This window comes from Schistocerca serialis, chromosome 5 (assembly GCF_023864345.2).
Source record: "Schistocerca serialis cubense isolate TAMUIC-IGC-003099 chromosome 5, iqSchSeri2.2, whole genome shotgun sequence".
Lineage (NCBI taxonomy): Eukaryota > Metazoa > Arthropoda > Insecta > Orthoptera > Acrididae > Schistocerca > Schistocerca serialis.
In genome coordinates, this window is record NC_064642.1 from 625,556,635 (window position 1) to 625,571,759 (window position 15,125).

The 15,125-nt window shown below is 43.6% G+C and overlaps 1 protein-coding gene across 1 annotated transcript in view; it reads left to right on the plus strand.

Moving 5' to 3' along the window:
• Positions 1–15,125, plus strand: part of LOC126481382 (trypsin-1-like) — a 112,956-nt gene that overhangs the window by 25,159 nt on the left and 72,672 nt on the right. The window lies entirely within an intron of this gene.

Sequence of the window (15,125 nt, forward strand, 5' to 3'; positions counted from 1 at the left end):
CATGGTTCATGGGGGGCATGGATACTTATATGGAATAAATATGGTATACACGTGAATGAGTTTGTTGACATATTGCTGATGCTCGATGACTGCCGACACGGTGCTAATGAAGCAGCCATGGCCTATGCCACAATATGTCATGGTCATAGAGCTCCAACAGCCATTACGTTCTTACGTGCTGAACAACAGCTTCGATGTCAGATTAGAAGTCTCTGTATGTCCATCTTTTTAGAGATGGTTGCGGGACCCGGCTGTTCGACACAGGATGTCGGCAGACGATGGTTGAAGTGATCTCTATAGCAAAAATCTACTAATAACTGTAAACTGGCCCCTGTTTTAATCACAACAGAGATAGAATCTTTCTACACGTCGGCCAGCGGCCTGAAGATGGCGCAGTAAAGCGCAGAAACTGGTTGCCAAATAAGATAATGTTTAAAACTAGACGACTGAAAGGTGTTTCTTTTGTCGTCCTGTCAGGTTAGAATGTTGCTGCAGTCACTGGTATGAGCCTTATATTCATGTAGCATGTAATACACGGTCACCAGTTTCACCAGTACCAAGGGTCTCTGACAAATGAACTGCAATGCATCGATTTCAATAAATTGAAGAGTTACTTTCTAGGAATAAACCGTGATTACTTTCATTCTGGACGCCTTTCAAAGTGTTTGTCCCCTGAAGAACTCATGTTAACTAACCATGGTGTTGTATATCACCATATTGATAACTGGACTACAAAAAATTCTAGGTGGGTACGTCATATCAATCATCAATGGATGTGATCCATTAATGTGTCGTAAGCAATCCCTTGAGACGAGACTATCGGTACATATTACTTCGCCGGTACACTTACAAGTAACATACGAAGTTACATTTGTTGACAACCGAAGTGCTCTCGTCGGGAAAGTTGGTCTAGACATTAGAGACCGTATGTTTATGCTAGACGATCGTCACATAGCCCATTCTGCGCGTGGGTGGTACAAGAACTGAGCAACAGATTTCCCAGAAGATGGTTAGGTCGCCTTGGCCCTCAGAAATGGCCCGCACAGTCGCCCAATTTTAGTACCTGTAGATTTCGTTTTGCGGTTCTCTCTAAAACAAATCGTGTTTACGTCATCGAACCCACAAGTCCAAATAGCGCATAGAAGGAGCTTGTTCCGTGACTCCAGCATCAGCAGCAGACTGTTTAGGAGCAGCACTGAGTCGTGTACTGAAGAAAATGAGCTTTCGTTTGAATTCCCCACTTAAATGAATATCCAGCCAACATAACATCCATCCGAATCCAGCCAGTTCATTGCGCCTGTTGCATTCACCCTCAGACTTTGAATTTCTGTAGCGCTCTGACTAAAATTGGTAGAAATTTGATTTCATTTAATTTCTATACGGTTGGCTTAAATATGTCAGCTACATGATAGAATAAATCTCCTGTTTAACAGATTATAGCTCCTTGCTGTAATTCTCTAGAATATAGCAACATAAACTATGTCCATATCTTCGCAGAAAGATATTAACAAAGGAAATAAATTTTCTCGGTGAGTCCGGGATCATTGCGAATATTTTTTGAATAAAACCGCCTAGATCACTTTTTTCTTGTTGTTTTTTCATTCCCCTCACTCCATATAGGCGGAGCTTGGGCTACCAGCAGCTTAACATTCTACGACTCAGACAAGAGCTTTTGAAAATGTAAACAACCGCGAACCAAATACAAGGGCTATTCGGAAAGTAAGTTCACAAAATGGAAACCACTGTGAAAATTCTCTGAAGCTTTTCACAGATGTGTTGGGCAGTGTCTCTAGTATGCCTGTCGAACGCGTTAATTCGTTCTTTTCAGTTATGGGTGTACAGTGAGCACGTAAAGATGCCAAGGAAATAGCATCTCCCAGCAAGTATGAGGGCCCGGTGAGAGATTTCCCCTGATGTCATGCGGTCCACATAACGTAACTGTCACGCATTTCCTTCTTCATGACAGTTCTCGGTCGCTCTCTGCAAGGGCAATGAGGCTGCTCCAGCAGCGTTTTCAATGGGAAGTGTTTGATCACCTGCAATACAACCTGTAATTGGGTCCCCCTGAACTTCGTCTCTGCTTACATGAACTGCTGGTTATGAAGACAGCGTTTTGTCAGAGACAGCGAGCTATACGTAAGCGTAGAAAATTGGTGGAAAGCACAGGCGACTGCCTTCTATGACGAGGATGTTGGAAAACTACGACAAACGTCTAAGTAAGTGTGATGACTATGTAGAGAAATGGTTGGAAGGTGTAGTTAAATGTTGCAAATAAAATATTTTTGAGTTTTACAGTGATTTCTATTTCGGGACCGATCGGAACTTACTTTACGAATAGCCTTCGTATTAAAAGATGAAAAGTATGCAGATGGTCTAGATCGCTTTATATATGTGTGTTTTTATAATGTCGTTTCGGCTATTGCTGTCATCAGACATATAATTAAGATTAAAGGAACAACAGGATTTTGTTATATATCATCAGGTTAGAAAAGATTAAATATTTTAAAAAGTTCACTTACGGAAACATAAAACTTCTAAAATAAGTGCTTGAGCGGCGACCGATCTGCTTTGAGAAGCAAGTTACTGGTTCTTCCGCAAGATGGAGCTGCCTTCCAATAATATTTTAACTTTATACCCAGATTTATTTATTTTTTGTAATCTGAATTCCAAGTCTGAATATTTTAGTTCATTTTTAACTAAGTTTTACGGTTTTTATGAAACGGACACGTGTAATTATGAGATGTAATACGACTTTTATAATCACAACGTCATGTTAAGGCAATATGTGTTTAATATATAAATTACTTGGCTGTTGCATCGCTATCGTTCACTCACATAACTCCCTAAAGCCATGCTGCCCCTGCTGGAGGCATCATCCGCTCCATTACCGCTGTTCTTCAAAAGGTTCATCCACCTTTCAAAAAAAAAAACTCTTCTTAGCAGATGGGTTAAGTGATCAGAACAGAACTTCAAGCTCTACAGTATCTATCCTTTACTCGTATTACACAAACACATCTACATTAAAACAGAGAAAAGAATCTTTATCAGACAATTTGTACTAGTGAAACGAGCGCAAGTGGAAGTTTAGTCTTCGGTTCAGATCAGGTAGTTAGCTATAGCTACAAGAACGGTGGATAACAAACAAATTTACAAGTGCAGTTCAACAAATGAGAACCTACTGATTGCAGTGACACTTACGGGTACGAATAATTAACTTCAGCCAGACGCTCACACTGATACAACATGTATGTTCAAGGGCTACCGCGCAATTGAGCAACGACTATTCACTTCACGGTTACACTTGAAATTAACTTTCCAGTTAAAAAAATATTTAAAAAATCGGCAACGGTGTCAAAAAATTAAAACCAAACGCACCAACTGACTTCCAATAACATAATATTTTTATCCAAGACAGAACAAGTAATAGTTCAAATTAGAATCAGGCTCGAACCCCAATCAAAAAGTATAACACAGCCGGATAAGATTCTTACTAAAATATACTTCCTTTCTAGACGGTTTGATAAAAATAACAGGGATACAATCAAAAGCAGGACGCCACAATGAGCTTAGTAAAACTAAGGAAATTTGCCTCGTCTGCATGCTAACCCGTCTTACAACCAACCCACAATCGTTGTAAATCATCCACAATACACAAGAGGCAAATGCCACAGACGCTCATAGGCGTAAGATCAAATCAGTTCCATGAGCGTAGCTACCGGTAAACTCTTGTTAGCAAGTGTGGTAAGTAAAGTAAAGAGTGCAGCACACCGTAGCACAGAATAAGATGCTCATCAAACCAATCCGTATGTCACCGCCGCTTCTCGCTATCTGTGTATGCACGGGAGAAAAATGCAGGGTCGAAGGAAAGACGTATTGCGATTTCCCATCAACGGCAGTTTGACAGTGCAGACAACCTGTTCAGAACGGGGCTCGATTCTGGTGTTTTCTTGCAGCCTTCCAAACACACTCACCCGACACTGTTCGCTGCCTGATGGCCATCTTCCGTTTAATGGTCAGCAAGAACGTGCCGACTCTCAGGGGCTGAGGTGAAGTATCATACCACCTGCGCCCATTCACGAGGGTCGCTGTGCAGAATGTTGCTTGGCAACTGGTCGAGAGGTTCTATCATTCTTTCAATCACATCTTGAAAGTGTGCAAGGCTCAACTCGGACCCCTCCCCCCTCTCCTAAACGTCAAACTCTAGAGGGGAGGAGGGGGAAGGGATCGAGTGAGTGAATCAGCCTAATTGTTCTTGGCTGGCCTCAACATCATCAACACAAGATAATCATCCCAGTTTAACTTGAGTAATATACTGAGGTGACAAAAGTCTTGAGTTACCTCCTCTTTTTGTCCGGGGTAGTGCAGAAACTCGACGTGGCATGGACTCAAATAGTCATTGTAAGCCCCTGCATAAATTTATAGCCTCTATAGCCGTCCACAATTGCGAAAATGTTGGAAGCAGGATTTTGTGCAAAAACTTACCTCTTGATTATGTCCCATGATTGTTCGATGGGATTTATGTCGGGCGATCTAAGTGACCAAATCATTCGCTCTAATTGTCCACAATGTTCTTCAAATCAATCGTCAACAATTATGGCCCAGTGATATGGCACATTGTCATCCATTATAATTCCATCGTTATTTGGGGCCATGAAGTCAATGAAAGTTTGCAAATGGTCTCCAAGTAGCTTAACATTACAATTTCTAGTCAACGATCTGTGCAGTTGGACCACAGGACTCAGTCTCTTCCTTGTAAACATAGCCCACCGCTTTATGGAGCAACCACCAGCTTGCACAGTCACTTGTTGACAACTTGGGTCCATAACTTCGTCGGGTCTGCACCACACTCTAACCCTTCTATCAGCATTTACCAACTGAAATTGGGACTCATCTCACCAGGCCACGGTTTTCCAGCCGTCTACAGTCCAACCGAGATGGTCACGTGCCCAGGAGAGGTGCTGCAGGCGATGTTGCGCTGTTAGCAAAGGCACTCACGTCAGTCGTTTGCTGCAATAGCCCATTAACGTCAAATTCCGCAGCATTGTCCTAACGGATACATTCGATGTACGTCCCACATTTCAGCCGATATTTTATCTTTGACAAATCTAAGCAAACGCCGCTATGACGTTCATTAAGTGAAGGCCGTCGGCCGCTGTGTTGTCCGTGCTGAAAGGTACTGTCTGAAATTTGGTATTCTTGGCACACTCTTGACGTTGTGGACCTCGGAATACAGAATTCTCGAATTGGAATGCCCATGCGTCTTGCTCCAACTACCATTCCGCGATCAAATTCTGTTAATTCCCATAGAGCAGCCGTAATCACGTTGAGAAGCTTTTCACATGACTCACTTGATACAAATGACAGTTCCGCCAGTGCACTGCCCTTTTATATCTTGTGTAAGTGATGCCATCTGTATATGTGCATATTGCTATCCCGTGACTTTGTCACCATAACGGATGCATTCTGTGGATATTACCGGTAGCTACAATCTTCATTTGGAGATTTACCGTGGTGGACATCTTTAGAATTTCACATCGACCAACGAAATGCGGCAAACGTTTGGCAGGAATTTGGCCCAAAAATTCTTAACAAAAACTGTATCTCCAAGCCATAACAAGGTAGGCGGCCTATGTAGTTCTACCTGCGATCCTCTCACCTGTGTGAGAAACCGAATGTTATTAATCACCCTGATCCAGTTCCTCATAATTTATTTATTTTTTGAGTCATCAGTCTCTTGACTTGTTTGACGTGGCCCGCCATGAATTCCTTTCCTTACTCTTCATCTCAGAGTAGCACTTGCAACCTACGTCCTCAATTATCTGCTGGATGTATTCCAATCTCTGTCTTCCTCTGCAATTATTACCCTCTACTGCTCCCTCCAATACTATGGAAGTTATTTCATGATATCTTAGCAAATGTTCTATGATCCTGCCTCTTATTCTTCTCACTGTTTTCCATACGTTCCTTTCCACGCCGATTTTGCCTGTTCCGGTTTTCCCACAGCCCATGTTTCACTACCATACAATGCTGCGCTCCAAAAGTTCATCCACAGAAACCTTTTTCTTCAAATTAAGGCTTACGTTTGATACTAACAGATTCCTCTTGGCCAGCAACGCCGTTTTTGCCAGTGCTAGTTTGATTTTTATGTCCTCCTTGCTCCGTCTGTCATGGGTTATTTCGCTGCCTAGGTAGCAGAATGTATTCATCTAATTCGTGAGCAACAGTCTTGATGTTAGTTCCTCACTAACCTCATTTTTGCTACTTCTCATTGCTTTCCTCTTTCTTCAACATACTCTCAGCCCCTACCTGTACACATTAGACTGTTCATTCCATTCAACAGATCCTGTAATTCTTCATTTTCACTAAGGATAGGAATGTCATCAGCGAATCTTATCATCGCCGGCCGAAGTGGCCGAGCGGTTCTAGGCATTTCAGTCTGGAACCGCGCGACCGCTACCGTCGCAGGTTCGAATCCTGCCTCGGGCATGGATGTGTGTAATGTCCTTAGGTAGTTCTGAGAGCTGTCAAGGCTAAAACATTGGCTGAAATAAGTGTGAGACGTACGAGGGCAGTTCAATAAGTAATGCAACACTTTTTTTTCTGAAACAGGGGTTGTTTTATTCAGCATTGAAATACACCAGGTTATTCCCCAATCTTTTAGCTACACAACACTATTTTTCAACGTAATCTCCATTCAATGCTACGGCCTTACACCACCTTGAAATGAGGGCCTGTATGCCTGCACGGTACCATTCCACTGGTCGATGTCGGAGCCAACGTCGTACTGCATCAATAACTTCATCATCCGCGTAGTGCCTCCCACGGATTGCGTCCTTCATTGGGCCAAACATATGGAAATCCGACGGTGCGAGATCGGGGCTGTAGGGTGCATGAGGAAGAACAGTCCACTGAAGTTTTGTGAGCTCCTCTCGGGTGCGAAGACTTGTGTGAGGTCTTGCGTTGTCATGAAGAAGGAGAAGTTCGTTCAGATTTTTGTGCCTACGAACACGCTGAAGTCGTTTCTTCAATTTCTGAAGAGTAGCACAATACACTTCAGAGTTGATCGTTTGACCATGGGGAAGGACATCGAACAGAATAACCCCTTCAGCGTCCCAGAAGACTGTAACCATGACTTTACTGGCTGAGGGTATGGCTTTAAACTTTTTCTTGGTAGGGGAGTAGGTGTGGCGCCACTCCATTGATTGCCGTTTTGTTTCAGGTTCGAAGTGATGAACCCATGTTTCATCGCCTGTAACAATCTTTGACAAGAAATTGTCACCCTCAGCCACATGACGAGCAAGCAATTCCGCACAGATGGTTCTCCTTTGCTCTTTATGGTGTTCGGTTAGACAACGAGGGACCCAGCGGGAACAAACCTTTGAATATCCCAACTGGTGAACAATTGTGACAGCACTACCAACAGAGATGTCAAGTTGAGCACTGAGTTGTTTGATGGTGATCTGTCGATCATCTCGAACTGTGTTCGCACGCTCCGCCATTGCAGGAGTCACAGCTGTGCACGGCCGGACCGCACGCGGGAGATCAGACAGTCTTGCTTGACCTTCCGGCGATGATGACACACACTTTGCCCAACGACTCACCGTGCTTTTGTCCACTGCCAGATCACCGTAGACATTCTGCAAGCGCCTATGAATATCTGAGATGCCCTGGTTTTCCGCCAAAAGAAACTCGATCACTGCCCGTTGTTTGCAACGCACATCCGTTACAGACGCCATTTTAACAGCTCCGTACAGCGCTGCCACCTGTCGGAAGTCAATGAAACTATACGAGACGAAGCGGGAATGTTTGAAAATATTCCACAAGAAATTTTCGGTTTTTTCAACCAAAATTGGCCGAGAAAAAAAATGTGTTGCATTACTTATTGAACTGCCCTCGTACACCGAATGTATCTGTTAGGACGATGACCTTAATGGCCTATTGCAGCAAACGATTTCAGTTGGTAAATGCTGATAGTAGGGTTCGAGTGTGGCGCAGACCCGACGAAATTATGAACCCAAGTTGTCAACAAGTGACTGTGCAAGCTGGAGGTTGTTCTAAGTTCTAGGGGCTGATGACCTCAGATGTTAAGTCCCATAGTGCTCAGAGTCATTTGAAAGAATGTGACTGTAGGCTTTCCCGGCGTAAACTGTTGTTGAAGGTTTCTCGGGTCTCCAGCCGGGTTGTAGCCTTTATATCGCGCGACGTTTCGGGAAGTGTCATACTACCCATCTTCTGGCGAAGAAGATGGGTAGTCTGACACTTCCTGAAACGTCGCGAGATATCAACGCTGCCACCCGGCTGGAGACCCGAGAAACCTTCATCAAAAGAAGGAATATTTTAGGTACTGAGTAGACTTTCTTGCGAACGAGAACATCCTATGTTATGTTTACATATTAATTTTTACATTAAGATGAAAACAGCTGTCACCCATAATTATTAATGTTATTTATTCCTAATGAAACAGCTACAGTGGCTGGACGCTGTGGTTTTCTTTTTCTAGAGAATATGCCTGTATTTTCACACAGCCATTGTCTTGCCATGCCATTTCTCAACAAAAACAAATTTATATAAATATTTGTTCTTCACATTGAGGAGGCTGCATTTACTCTGAATTTTTTTCTCAAAATTTTAAAGGAGTGATAAAAATGAGATTAAGTAATTACGGAAGCCATGGCCCTGTATTTTGGGGAGCACTCCTGGAAGGCAGTGGACAGATGAATTGAAACGCACGAGCCACCCCAGGAATTCTCCCATAGCTGCACACAGCTCTTTCTCGGCAACTCCAAATGGACATCCAACTACTTCACATGCATTGTGTCACATAGCTCCCAAGCGTATGAGGTTGCTAGGCGTTTTCATATACTATTCGATCTGTTTTGTTATTCTAGAAAATATTTGCCAGTTTTTTTATTCATTTAAAAATAAAAAGTTCAGAAGTGTTGTAATTACATGCTTTGGAGATCGTTATATACTGCATAACTTACGATTAAGATTTCCCTTGTTCCCTATTCAGACATCGTGCTTAAGGCGCTAGTATATTCCATACTGTAAGCACCCAGTGTTTCTTTCCGCTCTGAAATCATCGCGCATCACATTGCAGACCGTGTTACAATATGAATGAGGGCAAAAATTTACGATACTACCGGACTTATTTTATTTCCTTATTAACTTGTTCATACATTTGCTGAGTTCTTCTGCTTGCCATTTACGTTCCAGTTCTCAGGCGTTTTGGGACTTGAAATTGGTGTAATCTCCACTGTACCTAAACTAACTCCACATATCAGCATTTTTGTTCTCTTTATTTCCTTCATGACACTGCCGGAAGACGTGAATTTAGAATAGAGGTAGAGTAATACTATCATGCTTCAAAGGAGAGAACTTTCGAAATAACTCACGGCCTCTACCACTAACGACTGTATTAACAAGACTTTGTGGAAGATTTCTTTCATCAACAACAATTCATTTTACTTTACTTCAAATTACTATTTCCTCTTCACTAAGTGAATCCACAACCGCCTGCGCATCAGATAATATATAAAGTGACTCGTCAGTCACTGAGACTTTTTCCGTGGTTCGAACGCCAGTCGGGGGAGTTTCTGTATCAATGTCAACTTTTGCGCCGCGTGTGATGAGCATTTAAATACGGTTCAAAAAACAGAATAATGTTCTGCCCGTCCATTACATAGTAGGTGGCTGTGACTAGAATCTCAAATCAGGTGTTCTTGTCAAGAACCGAAATGTCAACTCTTAGACTGTTACTCTTGTACACTGTTGCAAGGAGACTTCAAAAAGAAAGTTACACATTGTTATGTCAGACCAAGTAAACTTTATTGAATGTTTCGTTACACTTCAAAATGACGCAAATCCATGACACAATTTTTCACAAGTCTCTGTAAACAACCTTCTGAACCTTCTACCAGTCATTCAGTTCCTCAATATTAGGAGTCCGCTCGGTGGTCACGGAATCATTCGATAACTGCTGTGTGAACATCCACACAGTTAGAGACTATTCCCCATCCCCACACGTTCTTCCGCGATTGCATGCAATTTACTCTCTGTTGTCGATGTAGATGGCTTCCCTTTCTGATCAGTATCACTAATGTCTGTGCGGCCATGGTCAAATTGTTGGCATTATTTCACTACGGATGGGCACGACACTGCATTTGGTCCATACACAGCCCGAATTTGACGGTGAGTCCATGTGGAATTTGGAGCTTTGCTCACAAGAAAAATGGTGTTCCTCGTAATTCCACTCAAGAGTACGTTTCCAGGTGTCGCTGTGATGTACGTGTTGTAGCAGCGGCAGAACTGTATAAACAGGAAACGAGCAACTCGTACTCTCTGCTGACAATGGGCCACCCTTTTTTGCACAATGGTCTTAGCGTGGGACGACACGTGTGACATAACTTTCTCAATGTCCTACATGCAACGCAAGGGAGCCACGGTGACCCGTTTCATCCTCACGTTCATCAGACTGACAGTCACTCCAGAGGACAGCGGTTTTACTCAAATCGATCAATATTTGTTTGACTTACTGGATCTTGCGAAGACAACCTCTTGACAGTCACAGATGAACAGCCCAACGTGTTTGCTCCCAATGACGTCACCGCACAGAGATTTTCTGAGAGATTATTTCTTGCCTATCTGGTGGGCGACTGTAACTTTCACGTCCAGTAAACTGTCTGCCATCATCACACTGTCGTGTGACCCGGAATTGTTGCATTATACATTTAGGCCTACATTTACATTTTACGGCAGAGCGGTGTGTTGGTCCCACGCCCTCCATATCCGCATCGAATGACGCGAGTCAGTTATGGATGGCACGGCAGTCGGTCGTTACCGTTGGGCCTTCCGAGGCACATTCGGACATACATACGTGGTCCCCAAGCCACCGTATGGTGCTCGGTGGAGGGTATCATGCAATACTACGAGATATTTCCTTTCCTGTTCCACTCGCAAATAGAGCGAGGGAAGAAATACGGTGTTTGTTTGTTTGTGTGTGTGTGTGTGTGTGTGTGTGTGTGTGTGTGTGTGTGTGTGTGTGTGTGTGTGTGTGTGTGTGTGTGCCTTCCCACGAGACCTAAGCTCTCTAGTGTTCATGGTCCTTACGCGAAATATTCATTAGCGGCAGTAGAATCGTTCTCAATAGTGGTCCTTGAAAAGAACGTCGCCTTTCCTCCAGTGATTTCCATTAAGTTCCCGAAGCATCTCCGCCGCACTTGCTTGTTGTTCGAATCCAGTAGCCCACCTCTAAATTGCTTCTGTATATTCATTTAATCTGATCTAGTGCGGACTCGATTAGTACTCAACAGTGATCCGCACTAGTGTCTCGTACCTGTTTACAAATGAATTATACTTTCCTAAAATTCACAACTTGCAGATGACGGCACTATACTTTCCTTAAATTCACGACTTGCACATGACGGGACCCTGCATGCTCAATAGCCACAGTCGAGGCTTCATTCGGATAAGGCCGCCAGTAGACATACCGAGTGCACATTGGGTTTCTTTCCGGCCCTGAACGCTATCTGCCTAAGGGGCTCCATAACGCACCTAAGGTAGGAGCTTTCAACAACTATTAAACTCATCCCCCGTGTGCCTGCTCGAACCCTGCTGAAGGAGCGGCCACGTGTCCTCTCACAGGTTGAATGGGCGAGGCCAGACTGCCAGTTTCCACAATGGCCCACCAACTCGAGCGACGCGAACGTGTTACTATCTGCCACTCATCCTTCTGTGAGGATGGTTCCACCGCCTCGAGTACACTTTGAGATGCCTCGGCAGCAGAGCCTGTGGACGAAACAAGCGACATCTGAGGTGTCTCACGCGACGTGCCAGATCCTCCGTCACCGCTACACCCCGAGGAAGAAGGCTAAAGACGACTGCCCGTAGCATATTCAGCTGTTCGAAAACTTCGGCCAGTTCCTACTGCGTCCGCACACAGCTTGCAAACGTCCCGCCCATACCAGTACTAACTTAAGAACTGGCTAAGAAAGAGCAGACAGAAACCTAGATACATAACTTGCTAACCTCCTGACGTGTCACCAGTGGAGGTTGATGCCTTATGAGCTGTGAAGCTGGCTGTTCAGCAAAAATGAAAACTTCACTACAGACTGTCTGACAACGCTTTACGATTACAGAAATGTGAGTATAAACCTCTTAAACAGAGAAAAAAACATGCACAAAATTTATGAACTACACTAGTAACAAACAAAGACGAAGCTAAATCGTAACTTGCCTTTCAGAGGTGTATACCAGACATAGTAGGAGCCAGACTGACCCTTACTAGGCTCAAAACGAACGACCCCTGACTCTTAAAGCCAGACTACCGACTGACTGAATTTACACGTCGTTACAAAACTCGGGAGTAAACCACTTAAATAGAGGAAAAACGCACACGATGTTTAAATCTATAATACCTGGAAAACACAGAAGAAGCTAAATAAGTAGCTTGCCCTTTTCAGGTGTGTACCATACGGCAGTGGAGTAGGTGAGACGGCAGCTATCTTCCCATCGTGACACCTGTTCATAATACAATTGCTTATAAATGGCATACCCTAAACAACGTCCGAACACGCTTCGGAAGGCCCAACGGTAACGGCCGACCGCCGTTTCAACCACAACCGACTGGCGTCGTTCGATGTGGATATAGAGAGGGGTGGGACCAGCACATGGCTCTGCCGATCATTATCAGTTTTAGTGACCTGTAACCGGTACTACTTGGTCAAGCAGTTCCTCAATGGGCATCACGAGGATGAGGGTATCCAGGTAGTTCAAAAGCCATGGGGCGCGGATGGTCATCCATACTAGTGCCAGCAGCGCACAATGATCTGACAGGCCGTTGACATAAACATTACGCTGACACAATAAACCTCTACCTCGGACGGTGACCCCAATCCTGATCTTAAAAATGTTCAAATGTGTGTAAAATCTTATGGGACTTGACTGCTAAGGTCATCAGTCCCTAAGCTTACACACTACTTAACCTAAATTTATCCTAAGGACAAACACACACACACCCATGCCCGAGGAAGGATTCGAACCTCCGCCGGGACTAGCCGCACAGCCCATGACTGCAGCGCCTTAGACCGCTCAGCTAATCCCGCGCGGCCCTGATGTTACTTTTGCGGCAAGAGCACTGCCAAGAGAGCTGCTCGTGAACTCAGTGACATCGAAATCAAAGCTTCAGTTTGCGACTACGTATCACTCACACTTCTAAAGTCCGTAGACACACTTCTGATCTTGCTGGACTAGCAGTTCCGTCGGAGCAGTGCTGTGCCACAGGTAAGGACATATGCCGCAGATCAGAATGTGTATAACGACGCTTCTGTCGCAGACGCCTGCTGAGGCAGCTAATTCTATTTGTGGAAATTAATCTTTCCCAAAATATGCTGTCACTGGACACTATATTCCGATTTCCGTTCAACCGCTCACCAACTTATTCTTGTAACAAGAAGAGCCACTTCTGCAGTTTTTTTGCGACAGCTTGAGAGGAGGAAAGCGTGAGAGAGGTATTGAGCTGAAGTGAAGCCTCGAATCGGAGGCAGATGTTTTTCATCTCGGGAGAAAATGGTTACTCCTAATTTAGGACGACCATCACAGTCATTAACCCACTTGTTGCGGAATGTTGAAAGCGTCCCTCTAGTCGTAAACAGGCGATCCAGGACGGGTACCAAGAGAAAACAATCAGCAGCTTGAGAAATGACATCTGAAGTAAACTCCAAACATTTTCTGCAGATTCATGTTTTTCGCATTCTTCACGTGGCACAGGACACATATGGACAAAATTGATGTTTCCAGTTGACGCTTGAAGAAATTTGAAAGCTTAATTAACGGTCGATTTGAATGGCACTGAATATTTTCATCGTCAAAAGCGTCAGTATCTCGAGGTTTTATATACTTCATGATTTATTTTAATATTGAAAATTATTACACGTAATTGGTAGCACTGTGATATTTTCTCATTACAATTTTATTCCAGGGCATAGGTTCGAATACCTTATGTAATTATTTTTAGTGGTTTGGGTGGTGGAGACGTTATTGACTGGAAGAATATATGTTTTCTTCCGATTATCGTCATGTGTCGCCTGGAAACTGTTTTCATCTACTCGTATAATGCGATTAACAGAGCTTTCTTAATATTAGGTACTCATTGGACGAACAGACAAAAGCGTTATAGATGTTGCTGAAACAAGTACATTCGTAATGCTCAGGAGGTAATTGATATCCGGTACTTAGCAGAGAATTCGGCAGACACTGTCTTCAAATCCTCGCTCTGTTCAGTCATAGAGGTGTACCCGTGGCTTACCTGAAGTACTTGGAGTGAATGTGCGGATGACTTCTTTTAGAATAACATTCTTATCACATCTCACACAATGAGAGAGTAACATCGTCATTATACTCAAGTTTTCCTTTCATCACTTTTTTCAGTTCTTTCTGCTTGCTGTACTCCACATAACGTTCAATGGTTCTTCCAGCTGGATATCTTATGGTTCGAATTTTTCTGAGGCGTAAGTTACCTGTAAAGAATGTATGCTTCATCTTCTGCGCTTTCGAGGGGTATGTTTAAGTTAATAAAGAGTTTCAAGAATGAAATATATTTAATGCATTAGAGGCTCTTCGTCTCTTGCGTTTTATTGAATTTTAAAGTTCTGAGCTTTTTTTCTTTTCTATCGGCTGTTTCACCTCCGTGGGATTATACAGCTTTGTTGTCTGTATATTATGAGAGTGCAAAATCCAAAAACTATTCTTCAGTCATTGTAAGAATGATTACGAAGATCGTTTTCAGTAAACGTTCATAAAGCTGTAATGGTTCAAATGGCTCTGAGCACTATGGCACTTAACATCTGAGGTCATCAGTCCCCTAGAACTACTTAAACCTAACTAACGTAAGGACATCACACACATCCATGCCCGAGGCGGAATTCGAAGCTACGACCGTAGCGGTCGCGCGGTTCCAGACTGAAGCGCCTAGAACCGCTCGGCAACACCGGTCGGCTCATAAAGCTCGATATCCTGGTCAGTTCGTCAGGAGCAACTCTCCAAGTACTTTAGTTTCTGTGAACAGTGGTTGTACTACTGAATTATGACTATTTAAAACTATGCAGGCTTATGTGTTCAGCAAAAAG